Below are 14,437 nucleotides of genomic sequence, written 5' to 3'. Positions count from 1 at the left end.
GTGCGGGTGATCTGCACACAGCTCCCTGTGTCTCTGGGCCACCGGCAGCTCCCACCAGGCCAGGCTGGCCATGGCTTGGCATGCTGCTTTGTGACCATTAGACGTTGGGGGAGGGGTCTTCATGCTTCTCTGTTGTGAAATTCTTCTTTTTACTCCTGTTTTTCTCTGGATGTTGATTTTTTTGTTGTGGGTATCTTGGGGAGATTAAACGTTGGAACTCGAACTCTCTTTTTGGTTGGGGAGAGCTGTGACATTCCCCTACTTCCCCATCGCCATCTTGGACCCCCTCGAGTTTTTGCTTTTTTTATTCTGATATAATTTTAATTTATCTGTTGAAATGAGTACTAAAGAAACTAAAGTTATTTCTGGTGCTTATCTGAAAAATTATACTTTAAAATATTCTGTATTCTGTTTGTATAATGCCCATAATCTATTTTATTCTTTCCTAGATATAAGACTTTGAATACTACATTGTTTTATAATATATAGGTTCATTAATATATGTGTCCTTTCAGATTGCATTCCATACCAAAACAGTTTAAGATTCCTTTTTTACTAGGTCTTTATAGTATATTTCTTTGGAATAAAATCACAATTTTGTCTAATTTTAAAAGTTTTATAAAGATTATGCAATGTAAAGGCCTTTCTAAGGTGAAGATTTAATACACTGATGTCAAACTAACTTTTATTTATATGAATTACATGTATTGTTACACTTGTAATTTTGTAATCAACTTTTTAATAATTGTTTTTCATTTCTTGCATCTGAAGAATGAAAATTATGGAATAATTCACAGATTTTCATATCATCCTTTGCGATTGCCATGTTAATCTCTGTATTGGTGTAATTTTGATATATGTGCTGCTGAAGCATATAATGTCCTCTAAATTTAGGTAGTTAATGATGCAATATATATACAGGATTATATCCTTGGGTGCCTATTTGTAACAAGGAAACATTATTGTTCCTAACAATGCTACTGATCTGCTTTCCCTAACATTCTGTGTATAATGGAAAATAATTATATTGTTCAATTGATTGCTCACGTTTGCAATTTTTTTGTCAATGACTATTTTAAATCTTTTTCATTTTAGATTTAATCATACTTTGAAGCATTTTTAGCTAGGACTAAAGGGGATGGCTTTTTCAAGTACTTATTTATCCAACTGAGTTAGCTCTGTGTAGCTAACAGATTCAAAGTAAGCCTTGCTTAAGAGCTACTTCTAAACTTCTGCAGCTGAAATTTTCCCAAATGAAGTCCCATTGGCACAAATGTCTACTTGACACTTTACCATTCTTCCATGTAATATCAGACCAACCAGAATATCTTACCCTGATAGTGTAAATTGTTTTACTTGAACAAAACAAATCTTAGTTCCAAGGGATCATAGAAAGATGAATATTTCAGACAGAACTTTTCAGACTAGAAGGTTTTTATCAAAATATAATTTTTTATTATACCTACCATTTCAAAAGTAGCTAAAGCCAAGAAGGTGAAAAAATTGTTCATATGCATGATTACCTAATGTCCTGGCCTATCTACCTTCCAACCAGGCAGGAACTTAGACTAATGCTTTTCTATCACCAAATATTTTCATAGCTCCAGGAGAAGTCCATATGTTTCTCCTTGATATTAGGCCATAAATTGGCAATGTTTCCTCTTGCCTTCAGTCTGTAAATCTACAAAAGTTAAAGGTTTAAGTCTAACTCTACCAAACACTGAGGTAGAGATAATGGAATAATACTTTAAAACAGAGTTGCTTTTGATACCCTAACCAAAACAGAACAATGCAAAACATGTGCCATTATATTATGTTATATATAGTTATATATTTTATATTTATATGTGCTGATTTTATATTTCACACAGTGAAACTTACTAGAATCAATTGATAATTTGAAAAGTAAATTGATATTTATTTATTCCAATAAATAGAATTGGAATATAAATAATTAGGTTTAGAATATATATTAGAATATAAAAAGTATCAATGCAATATCTTCGATATAAACTTGTGATACCTTCTATGTGTTCATGGTCTTCTGAATTCACATTGTTAAAAATCAATGTTGTTTCCTCTAATCTATAAGAGATTTTACTCTGATGCTCTGTTTATTGTTTTAACTCACTGGTCCCAAACTGTTTTTCTCCATATTTCTGATGCATTCCTACAGATTATACTCCAATTGTGCTAATATGATATCTAAAAGACATTATTCTTCTATAGACCCATGGGTCCTAATATCTTATGCCTGAGTTACCTGCATCATTAGATAACAGGGGCAAGACTTCTCACCTAAGCCTACGCAACATGCCAGCAGAAAGTAACTGAAAATCCATCTCAATTTCTCATTTCTTATATTTCAGGGCTCCAATTCCTTGAGAAACAAGAATTAGCAACAAGCAATTGTGTAATGCAAGGCAACTTAAAATGAAAGATGAAGTCACAAAATCGAGAGAAATTACTGTATTTCGAACTGAATTTACAGATGGCCAGCCCATATGAGTGAACAAGATCAGAAAATGTCACAAGATTATTTTTAATACCCCTCCCCTAATGACTAATGTAATATATCAGTCCAGCATAAGTGGGCCCAAAAAATAGTTCCTGTAAGGATGGATCCGTGATTGATCTACCATGGTCAGGAAAACTTGACTTAGAGGTCAAATGTAATTCAGCAGAACATTAATTGAGAAGATCGGTAGTGCTTCAAAACACTGGTACTTTAGTACAACTTGGTTCTGTGGTATAAAAAGGTTGTCATTCTCAAACCAAACTACATTTAATCTCCTGAAAGTGTATTCCTTTTCAAATAAACTTTTTGTAATCACACTTGCCAAAATAACCTTTGATAAGTAGATGACACTTAGTGACATTACAAGTTTTTCAAGTGTAGGGAGCAAGATACAATAGAGTTGATTTATTTACCCAGCACTAATGTCAAACAGGTTCAAACATTCATTAAAATCTAGAAATAGTACCACGCACCATTTGTGTTGTTCAGTAGGTGCCTTCCAGAAATTTGTTAAATGGATCAGCCTCCCATATTTCAACCCCAAACGTTAGCTAATAAAGTAAATTTCATCACTTAATAAGGGGCATTTTAAAAAGTCATCAATACTTGCCTTATCATATACTGTTTTGTTTTCCCTCTGTCTAGCATAGTAATAAATATGTCTTTAAATCTTAAGTATGGGTACTCATCTGAGATGTGACAAAATCTATCTTCTATTTCTATCATATTCCTCTATAGTAGTAAATGTTGGTTTTCTTCTTTTTCCAAAACTTATAGGAGGTAGAAAGTCTTATTCCATGTAAAATAAAATAATCACACATCATTTTACAAAGCCCTTTATAAAAACTGGTAGTTAAGAATACATTCAAAGCCATTTTTAAACTTTCTTGTTGACTAAAGATTAATCTTCAAATGAATGAGAATATAATCATGTCTAGGTGTTTCAAGTCTCCAGTCTTGCAAATTGTTATTGCAGATGAATGAATTATGGAAATATAAGCTGACATCAGTTCAAGTATATGCAGGATTGAAACTCCATGGAATGTATATAAACCCTTCAAATATTAACAGACAGTTTAACAGAATGACTATCAGGTAGTTGAAACCAGACAGGCATAATAGTAAAGACATAGAATGAATGAAAAATGGAACAAGGGGCAAGTACAGCTAGAATACTCAATCTACACATTTGAGAAAGGAAGTGGTAAATCGGAAATAAATCTTGGGGAAGGGGGTGGTTGAGAATGATAGAAGGAGTCACTGTGATCCAGGAGCAATGGATAATTAGGTGGACATATTTAATTGTAAGACACTTGCACAACCTTTGGAAATTCAGTTAAAAAACACAAAAACACATAAAAATCACAACCAAACAGCACTCTCTAGGGAGTATGAATATGACCTCTCAAAAATTTTAAGCAGTTAATGGAGGGAAGTCTTGGTAAAAGCAAACAAAGATGTTCAAAGAGGGCAGTTTGGTGTAGGGGAGGATTCCGAAAAGATTTAAATAGATTATCTAAGGTTATAAATCACCTATATCTGTGCAAATATTATCTTTCTTCTATGAGTTCTCTTTGTCTGAACTGGATACTCCAGTCCTGTACCACAATTGATAGCTTGGAAAGATGGAATGGAAGAAACAAGATGAAGAACCCATTACTCCACTGTAGAGAAAACAATCCACTATTTTTTCTCTCGTCTCTCTTCACTACATTTTATTCATACTTTTAGGTCAATTCTTTTTGAATTACATTTTCTTTCTTTATTCTGGCAAAGTAATTGGTCAAATAATTCACTAAAGATTATTTGCCATTTTCTTGATTATGCTGTTTAATTGACTAAGCGAGTCCATTAAACTTTCCTCTTGCATTTGGTTACCATGAAACAACATCTATGTTAATGAGGACAAATCTAATGTAAAAATTGTCTCCACAAAACCAGTCAAAGAAGCTGTGATTACAAATAGTTGGCTAACTTTTTTATTTTTCCTATACCTTGAAAGTCTTCTTATGTCTAAATTGCCCAGAAAAATAAGTACTCCATCATTTTTTGTTTCAATCAATTCTAACCTCAAGGATATATTTTGCTAACAAGATGCTTAGAGGAAACCAAAAAATACTCCATTTTTATCTTCTCACTTAAGACTCTCCTTACATACCATATCAGGAACAGTGAAGTTATTCTTTGCAAAATTATTACAATATAATTTTTTTCTCTTGTTCTTGCATTTGCTCACCAAGATGTATGGAGAAGAATAGAGGTAAATCACCCATTCCTTGGAAGAAAGGTCTGTTACAAAAGGACAACGCTTCTGTGTCCTACTTGTATGTCCTCCTCTCAGCTCTTTCCTGATTTCCAATTAAACACAGCTTCTTGGCTTCAAGTCTATTGAAGCCTCACCCACTGCTTCATCTTCATAGTTTCTCTTTTAAAACTCTTTTAAGGGTAGAGACCCAGCTATATACAACCAATCTGAAAAAGATCACAAACCACAAAATCTAAAGGAGTTTTATGACTCTTCAGGAGGACGATTGGGAGACCTAGGACTCCCCATGCCAATCGTTTGCTCATCATATTCCTGCCTCAGTTTGTCCCCTTTCCTATTGGCCAATACTCGTCTCTGTAACTGATCTGGATATGACCAGGTGTCAGGAATGGTAGTGGTTAGAGCCCCGTTCTTTTTTTGTCTAGGAGACAACTCCTCCGCTACTGGCACTCTCAGCAATCACTGGCAACCCAATGGCTCATATCCTTTTGCACGTTTGGTACGTGTTCCCCCATTTATTGTTCTGGCTACTAATGACTCTCAGTTTTCCCAGGTTCAATTGATTCGTCCGCGCAGTAAAAGAGCACTAGGATTGATCCTTGCAATCGGGTCCGTAATCATTGCTACAGAGGCTTCAGCTACCACCGCCGCTATATTGCTGTCCCAAAGCGTGTCCACCATGCAACAGATAAACCAGCTCATCCCTCAATCATCTTAAGGGAGGCCTCCTTGTGCTCCAACAACGAATAGACTTGCTCCAAGAACAGATTACGTTTCTTTGATTACAACAAGGAGGACTATGTAATGCTATGACTACTTCTGTCTGTCAGCTTTCCACTCCCGCACCCAATTTCACTGAACTTAGTAACTACATCAAAGGCCCTTGGTCCCTTAAGTACTTAAACTTCACCCAAATCTTGCTGCATGATCTTACCCACCTAAACCAGACCACCATACAGCTTATTCCCGCTGCCTCCTTTTTAGAAAATGTGCTTTAAAAGTTACAACAATGGTTTTTGCCATCCTCTCTGGTCATCTGGGGAGGCCTTGCACTTGTAGGGCTTACTCTCCTAGGAATTATTAAATGCTTGCACTCCTGGCAAAAACACCTCCAACAACGGGTCACCATAATGATGGTCCTTTTAATAGAAAAGGGGAAAATTGTGGGTAGAGCCGGTCAGATCTGGTTGAGTCAGCTAGAGTAGGAGTTGAAGCACACTTCCTGCTCATAGAGATGTGACCCACAGGCACGTCTGCCTAGCTTGCAAGCCATGAACTGTCCATGCTCCCTACATGCCCCTGCGCGCCCAATCAGTGTCTGTCACCAAGCAGTGCCCATCATCAACTTCCCACTAAGTAATTGGCTGGGAAGGACTCAGGAGGTTGGGAAACCTGGGGCTATAAAATCCCAACCCTTGTGCAGAAATAAACCAGACCTGCTTAAGCCTGTTCTCCTAACGTGTGTTCCTTGAGTGCGTCGTTCACACTTACCTCCTGCCAGAGATCTAGCCCTACAATGTAGCAATGGGGGAGGCCTTATAGTCCTTCACCTTCATTAGACTTGAAGCTAAGAATCTGTGATTAGTTGGAAATCAGGCAAGAGCTAAGAGGAGGATAGAGAAATAGGACATAGGAGCATTGTCCTTTTGTAAAAGACACTGTCATCCAAGGTATGGGTGATTCAACTCTATTCTTCTCCATACATCTTGTTGAGCAAATGAAAGACGAAGAGAAAAAAATAATCTATTGAAATAATTTTGCAAAGAATAACTTCACTGTTCCTGATATGGTATCTAAGGAGAGTCTTAAGAGAGAAGATAAAAGTGCAGTATACTTCAGTTTCCTCTAAGCATCTTGTTAGCAAAATATATCTTTGAGGTTATAAGTGACTCATCCAAAAATTGGTGGAGTACTTATTTTTGAGGGCACTTTAGACACAAGAAGACTTTTAAGGTAAAAGAAAAAAGAAAAATGTATAGCTAAATATTTGTGATCACAGCTTCTTGGACTGGTATTTTGGAGACACAGTTTTACATTAGAGATTGTCCTCATTAACATTGATTCTGGGTTTCCGTGGCAAGGGGGAAGTTTAATGGACTCACTTGGACAAGAAAACAGATGATAGAAAAAAATGGCTAATAATATTTAGTAAATTATTTTGACCAATTACTTTGCCAGAACAAAGAAGGAAATATATAATTCAAATCACTTGACTTAAACTTATGAGTAAAACTAGTCAATAGAAATGAAAGAAAACGTAGAGGACTGTTTCCTCTCCAATGGTGTAATGGGAATGGGTTCTTGATCTTGTTTCTTCCATTCTATCTTCACAAGCTATCAAGTGTGGCTCAAGACTAGAATATCCAGTTCAGACCAAGAGAACTCACAGAAGAAAATATTTGCAGCAGATGTAGGTGATTTATAACTTTAAACAATCTATTTACATCTGTTAAAAATCCTCCTCTACCCAAAATTGCTCACTTCGAACAGCTTTGTATGCTTTTCCCAAGATTGTCCTTCATTAACTATTTAAAATTTTGAGAGGTCATAATCGTACTCTATAGAGATTGATGTTTGGTTGTGCTTTTTGTGTGTTTTTGTTTTTTGTTGTGTTTTTTCACTCAATTTCAAAAGGTTCTGAAAGTGTGTTACAATTAAATATGTCCATCTAATTGCCCAATGTTCCGGGATCAGAGTCACTCTTTCTATCTTTTCAACCAACCCCTTCTACAAGATTTATTTCCGATTTACCACTTCCTTTCTCACATGTGTATATTAGGTATTCTAGCTGTACTTGCCCCTTGTTCCATTCTTCATTCATTCTATGTCTTTACTATTATTCCTTTACTATTATTACCATTATTTCAACTTCCTGATAGTCATTCTGTTAAACTGTCAGTACTTTGAAAGGTTTATATACATTCCATGGAGTTTCAATTCTGCATATACTTGAACTGATGTCAGCTTATATTTTCATAATTCATTCATCTGAAGTAACAATTTGCAAGACTGGAGACCTGAAGCACCTAGACCTTATAGATTAGAGGAAAACATTGTTTTTTTTACCATGTGAATTCAGAAGACCAAGAACACGTAGAAGGTATCACAAGTTTATACCAAAAACATTGCATTGATACTTTTTATATTCTAATATATATTCTAATCCTGATTATTTATATTCCAATCTATTTATTGGAATAATATAAATTAGTCAAATTATCAATTAATTCTACTAAGATTTACTGTGTGAAATATAAAATCAGCACATATAAATATAAAATATATAATTATCTATAATATAAGAAAATGTTTTTCATTGTTCTGTTATGGTTAATGTATCAAAGGCAACTGTTTTAAAGTATTATTCCATTACCTCTACCTCAGTGTTTGATAGAATTAGAACTAAAGCTTTACCATTCGGAGATGTACAGCCTAGAGGGGAGAGGAAACACTGTGATTAAAACCCTCCCAATTTAAGGCCTAATAAGGAGGAGAAACATATGGACTTCTCCTGGAGCTATGGAATATATTTGGTGATAGAAAATCAGTGGTGTAACTTCCTACCTGGTTGGATGGTAGACAGGCCAGGACATTAGGTAATCATGCATATGAAGAATTTTTTCACCTTCTTGGCTTTAGCTACTTTTGAAATGGTAGGGTGTAATAAGCAGTTATATTTTGAAAAATACCTTCTAGTCCGAACAGTTCTGTCTGAACTGTTAGTCTCTCTATAATCCCTTGTAACTATGATTAGTTTTGCTCCAGTAAGACAATCTATGCTGTCAGGGTAAGACATTCTGGGTGGGCTGTTCCTACATGGAGCAAGGGTAAAGGGTCAAGGAGACATTTGTGCCAGCAAGCCCTCATTTGGGAAATTTTAAGCTGCAGATGTTTAGAAGTAGCTGTTAAGCAAGGCTTACTTTGAATCCATTAGCTCCACAAAGCTAACTCAGTTAATAAATAAGTACTTGAAAATCAATCACCTTTGCACCTATCTATAAAGGCTTCAACGTATGATCAAATTTCAAATGAAAATGATTTAAAATAGTCATTGACAAAAACTTGCAAATGTAAACAATCGAGCAAACAACATAGGTTTTTTCCACCATACACAGAATTTTACAGAATTAAGATGAATAGCAATTTTGGGAACAATAAGGTTTCCTTGATACAAATACGCAACCAAAGATCTATGCCTGTCTTAAGATTGCATCATTAATTACTTAAATTTACAGGATAGTACATGCTTCAGCAACAGGTCTACCTGAATTACAATACAGAGATTTACATGGCTCTTGCACCAAGATGATATGAAATTTGTGAAGTATTCCATATTTTTCATTCTTCAGATGCAAGAAATGAAAAACAGTTTTTAAAAAGTTGATTACAAATATACAAGTGTAATAATATATGTAATTAATAGAAATAAAAGTTAGTTTGACATCAGTGTATTCAATCTTCACCGTTTTAGAAAGGCCTTTACATAGCATAACTTTTACAAAACTTTTGAAATAAGATAACATTGTCATTTTATCTTAAAATGTTTCTATATGGAATGCAATCTGAAAGGACACATTTATTAATGAACCTATGTATTATAAAACAATGTCAAATTCAAAGTATTATATCTAGGAGAGAATGAAATAGATTATGGACATTATACAAACAGAATACTAAATATTTTAAAATATACTTTTTCAGACAAGCACCAGAAATATCTTTAATTTCTGTACTATTCATTTCAACAGATAAGTTAAAATTATTTCTGATTTAAAAAATTACAAACTCTATAGAAATCACTATAGATGTATACAAACAACTCGAATATATTTTGACATCAAAGTCAGGCAATTCACTTGGAAGAATACCATGGAATCCATGAACTTTTAAAGTAAGGTATTGCTGTTGCTTTGTATTGTGAAAATATTTTCTATGGACACATAGGATGGACTGGCAATTTTGAAATTTAAGAAACTTAACTGATCCATTAGGTCTTAGGAGAACAATTTGTACAGCTTTCCACAACTTCAAAGAGGTAGTGATACATACTTACCCTTTTGGCAATATCAAATGCAGTTTCTTCCAAGTTGTGCTTCAGACATGGCTTGATATAATGGTTCAACAGAAGGAGATCCAGCGTATCTTTGCTATATCTATTCCCAGCAGCAAGATGCAAGGGGGTCAAGAGGCCTTTAATTTGGCCATTGGTATCTGCATTATGATGAAATAAAGAAGCCACTCTGTTATTATTCCATGTATAAGTACTGTTCAGGGATGTCCAGACATTCGCAGTTATTGCATGAATATCTGCCTTGAGCCACCACCTCATGGACAATGTCTAAGTGTCCACTGTAGGCTTCTCCATAAAGAGGGTTATACTCATCGTCATCCCTAGTAATCACATGAGTGGCCTTTTTGGAAAGTAGTCTCTGCACTGTAGTAAGGCGATTATTTTCAGCAGAACAAAGAAGAAATTTGCTTGGATACTATTTCATTTTTTTCTTGCAATTGATACCATTTCTCACTTTTTCACTTTGTTCCTCAACTTCATCAGAATTGCCTAACCAGAGACTTTGAGTGCCAGTGAGAATTTGCTGTCCATGTATTTCCCCAATAGTTCACATTGGATGAAATGGTCAGAAAAATCCGGTGAATTTTCTGCATCTGTTTATTTTTTCACTATTATTTATTTTCTCTTTTTTCATTTTTACTATTCTAAATTATTCTAACTGGAGAGTAGGAAATTGGTAGAGAGCAGAGGAAAGACTTTCCTCCGTATTTAAAGGTACAGACTGAAATGAGGACCAGTGTTGTCTTCATGTGCAGCTTATTCTAAGAATGAGAAAATAGGAAATAATGTCTTCTGTGTAAATGAATTGGGATATGGCAGAGCAGAAAGTAAAATGATGCAACCAAAAATATAAAAGCAAAATAAATTAGGATAATTATGGAGCAATCATATTACCTATGAGAACCATGAAAGGGAGAGAGGAAGAGATAGACAGATGTGCAATGATCTAGCTAGCCACAAAATCCATCCCTCTGATCAAATTATAGAACAAATAATTTTATTTTTTAAAAGAGATGGAAATAGAATTTAAGATTAGATGTCTCCATTGTTTTTAATTATATTCTTATTATCTTAAATACTTGTACAAGGGAATTTTCATTCAACATATCAGTTTTTTTAAGTAAAATGGATCTTTATATAACTTTTCCACACCCTTCCAAACCTCACCCCACTTTAATTTTTTCTAGTTTCATACTATCTGCATTGAATATTATACCATCACTCTCTTCCTCCATAACTCTCTTTATTCCTTCCTTTTGACTTCCACTCACATATTTCAAGTGATAGTTTCCTGGTCCTCATTTTGTTGGAGTAAAGTTCAATTTTATAAGAAATTACACCTTTGAAATACTCCTCTGCAAATAGCATGCTTTGGTTAATATTTTTGTGTAAACTTATATAAATTTCTAGCTTCCAAATATGACACAGAATATGGGTCCTTTGTGTGTCTGGCTCTGACTTAGTTCACTTAATATATTTTTAGACCTATTCATTTCGTTGCAAATAATGTAACAGTCTTCAAAATGGATGGGTTCAATCCAATTGTGTATATGTGCCACACATTCTCTAACCATCACTCTGCCAAAGGGCATCTGGGCTGTTTCTGTAACTTGGCTACAGTGAATAGTGCAGCAGTGAACATGGTTGTGAAAGTGATTTTACTGTAACCTTTTGGAAGAATTCATCACTTCCTTTGTGGGAGCAATCCTCTAGCCAGTTTTCCAGAATAAGAACATCCCTCCCTTCATCTTCATCACAATGTATTGCAAGTCCTCAAAAACACACTTACTCCTACAGGTCTCAATAAGCTAAAACCACACTGTGCCCATATTCTTTCAATACATTTTTTTCATAATTGTATATATAATTTAGTAAGAACCTTCTATATACTTTCCTAATGTGGGAATGAGGGACAAGACAGAGTAAACGTAAGAAATATGCAACTTAATTAGCTATTATCATATTCAAAATCATGTTCAGCTCTAATTCATAACCTCACATAATATTATTTTAATCTTTATTTGATTACTTCATCTAACCTGTAAATTATGTCAGGTGAGTTAAAAGCAAAGGCAAAAAGTGTGGTTTGATTTTGACACTCATGTGTGAGGTTGCACAACATGGGCAAATAGATGGATTAGAATTAATAGCTCTTATCCATTTTGTTAACGTAGAGATGGTTTTCCCAAACTGATTCTCGAATTCGTATTCCATTGAACAACAAGAAACATGTGATAATTTCCTTTGTTTTGCTCCTTATTAACTTTTGTTTCCATTTTATTTTATAATGGATGATTTCATAAATGTACTGTAGATACAAAAATATGTTAAAATATTTCTATCCATATGCATTGATATATACATACACACATATATTATGCAGGTTATAATGATAATGTATAATTTCAGTAAGTGTACAATTTACTAAATTAATAAAACTATCGACGGCTCATGCCTGGCATCCTCGTTACTCGGGAGGCTGAGATCTGCCGATCATAGTTTGAAGCCATCCTGGGCAAGAAGGTCCAGGATAATCTTATCACCAAACAACCAACAGAAAATCAGAATTGGAACTGTGGTTCAAAGTAGTAGAGTGGTAGCCTTGAGAGAAAAATCTCAGGGACATCATCCAGGTTCTTAGTTTAAGAAGTACAATCTACCCAAATAAAATCTATTTAATTTACACCTGTGTAATTAAAGTATTTCCATCACCCAAATGCACAACCATGCTCATTTGCAAGGTAACACTGTTTTGTCTGAAGTACCATAAAATATTTTCACTTAAGTTGAAAGCATTGAACCATGGGTTCATTCTATCACTCTAATGCATTTTTCCACTCAAATCTTACAATTATTCCAATTATTTAAAATCATAGCTTTTTACTTTAATACCCAAATATTAGAGTTTGAATTGAGTGTCGTGTGCCCCCTAAATGGGTGTTTTTACCGCTTTGTCATTTCCCCAGTCCTAAATTATCCTGATTATTTTTCAGATCCTTGTGTATGACCTTGCGCTCAGTCCACGTTATGTTATACTTCCTGGAATTTAGAATAACAGGTGCATGGTATTGTGTACAGATCTTTCTGTCCACTCTGGGCTTTAACCTCTATCCTCACAAGAGTAGACTCCCATGTAGTCAGGATTTTCATAAGTTTGTCATAGCTGATGTTTGCATTTCCTGCAGGTTCTTGACTACTGAATTAATTTGTTTTCTTGGGTTGTTTTGTTTCATTTGAATGTATGTGTTGAGTTGTTCCTCACTTTTCCTTTTATTCCTTTCAATCAAATTCTTACCTAAAATGCTGAGAAACCAATTCTTCTTTTTCATGATAGTCAAGGTGTACATGATTTATTCCAAAGCAATTTCAGTAATATTTAAACATCTTCATATCTATGGATGGTACATAAATGATAAGTGCTGCGACGGGTCTTTTTATTTCCACAGCAGTCTTTGTCATGCACAGACAGATCATGAAATATATGAAGGTAATAAAACTACAGATGCAAGCAAAGAGAAGAAAAAACTATTATTAATTTTTTGACAGAGGCTTGAGTTCTAGTGAAAGAAATACGTTGCTTGATGCAAGATTTCACAAAATTGTATTGCTAGGAGGAAGCTAAACAATCATCTAATTCTACAGAATTGAGGGAGAAGAATCAAACTCCTGAATAGTTTACATATGGGTCAAATAAAAGCATGCTTCTAAAAAGAGAGTTGACTTTAGAGAAACATGATGAGTTCTATGTAAATAGGTGCTTAGCTGATTTTGTTAATTTGTAAACTAATACAGGGAAATAGGGTACAGCATGGTAAAAAATGAACTTCGCATTGAAATACTCATGTGTGTGTGTGTGTGTGTGTGTACATGCACGCGTATACACGCACGTGCATGTGCAAGTGCTCATTTATTCATTCATCATCCCTAAGCTTCTGTGTCCAAGGATAGTGGTTTACCACTTGAGCCATTGTTCCACTTCTGACTTTTTGGAGATACTCGCATGTATTTTCATGATTGGACTGGCTTTGAATAGTGGTCTTCATATCTCAGCCTCCAGAGTAGCTAGCTAATCTTACTCAGCCTCCAAGTAGCTAGTTAAAATTGGGCCTGTCCTCTATACTTCACTGCTCTTTTATTCTTGTCCTGAGGTGTTTACATGCCTAAGTCATATATATGTCTAGTTGCTTTAAGAAATACTCTGACTGCTTGGCACCAGGGGCTCCCATCTGAACTCTTAACTACTGAGGAAGCTTGAGAACACAACCCAGGCCAAAAGTTTAGTGGACTTCCTTCTCAATCTATAGCTGGGTGCATTGGATCATTTCCACCATCCTGCACTATCTACAGATTAAGATTGGAAGGACTGCCGAATCCAGGACAGCCAAGTTAGGAAGCTAGACAATTTGGTGTGCAACTCTTATGTCATTGATAATGAGAAGTCTAAAAAGTCAGATCAGGTGCATGTTCTTTTGAAAGGGAACCCCTATCCTAAAATTAACCATTGATATGACACCAGTCTAACAAAAACAATACCCAAGTTGAACACAATTTCCCACAACCAAAATAAGCATATACTTTAACA

General features: G+C 34.9%; 1 pseudogene; it reads right to left on the bottom strand.

Annotated features, from left to right (window-relative positions):
- Positions 1 to 775: 775 nt before the first annotated feature.
- On the bottom strand, positions 776 to 874 carry LOC122127661 (annotated as a pseudogene).
- Between the last annotated feature and the right edge of the window lie 13,563 nt (positions 875 to 14,437).

This window comes from Dipodomys spectabilis, unplaced genomic scaffold, assembly GCF_019054845.1.
Source record: "Dipodomys spectabilis isolate Male_0828 unplaced genomic scaffold, ASM1905484v1 ptg000306l, whole genome shotgun sequence".
Lineage (NCBI taxonomy): Eukaryota > Metazoa > Chordata > Mammalia > Rodentia > Heteromyidae > Dipodomys > Dipodomys spectabilis.
Note: the sequence above shows the minus strand (reverse complement) of the source record. Positions and strands in the feature narration are given on the sequence as shown.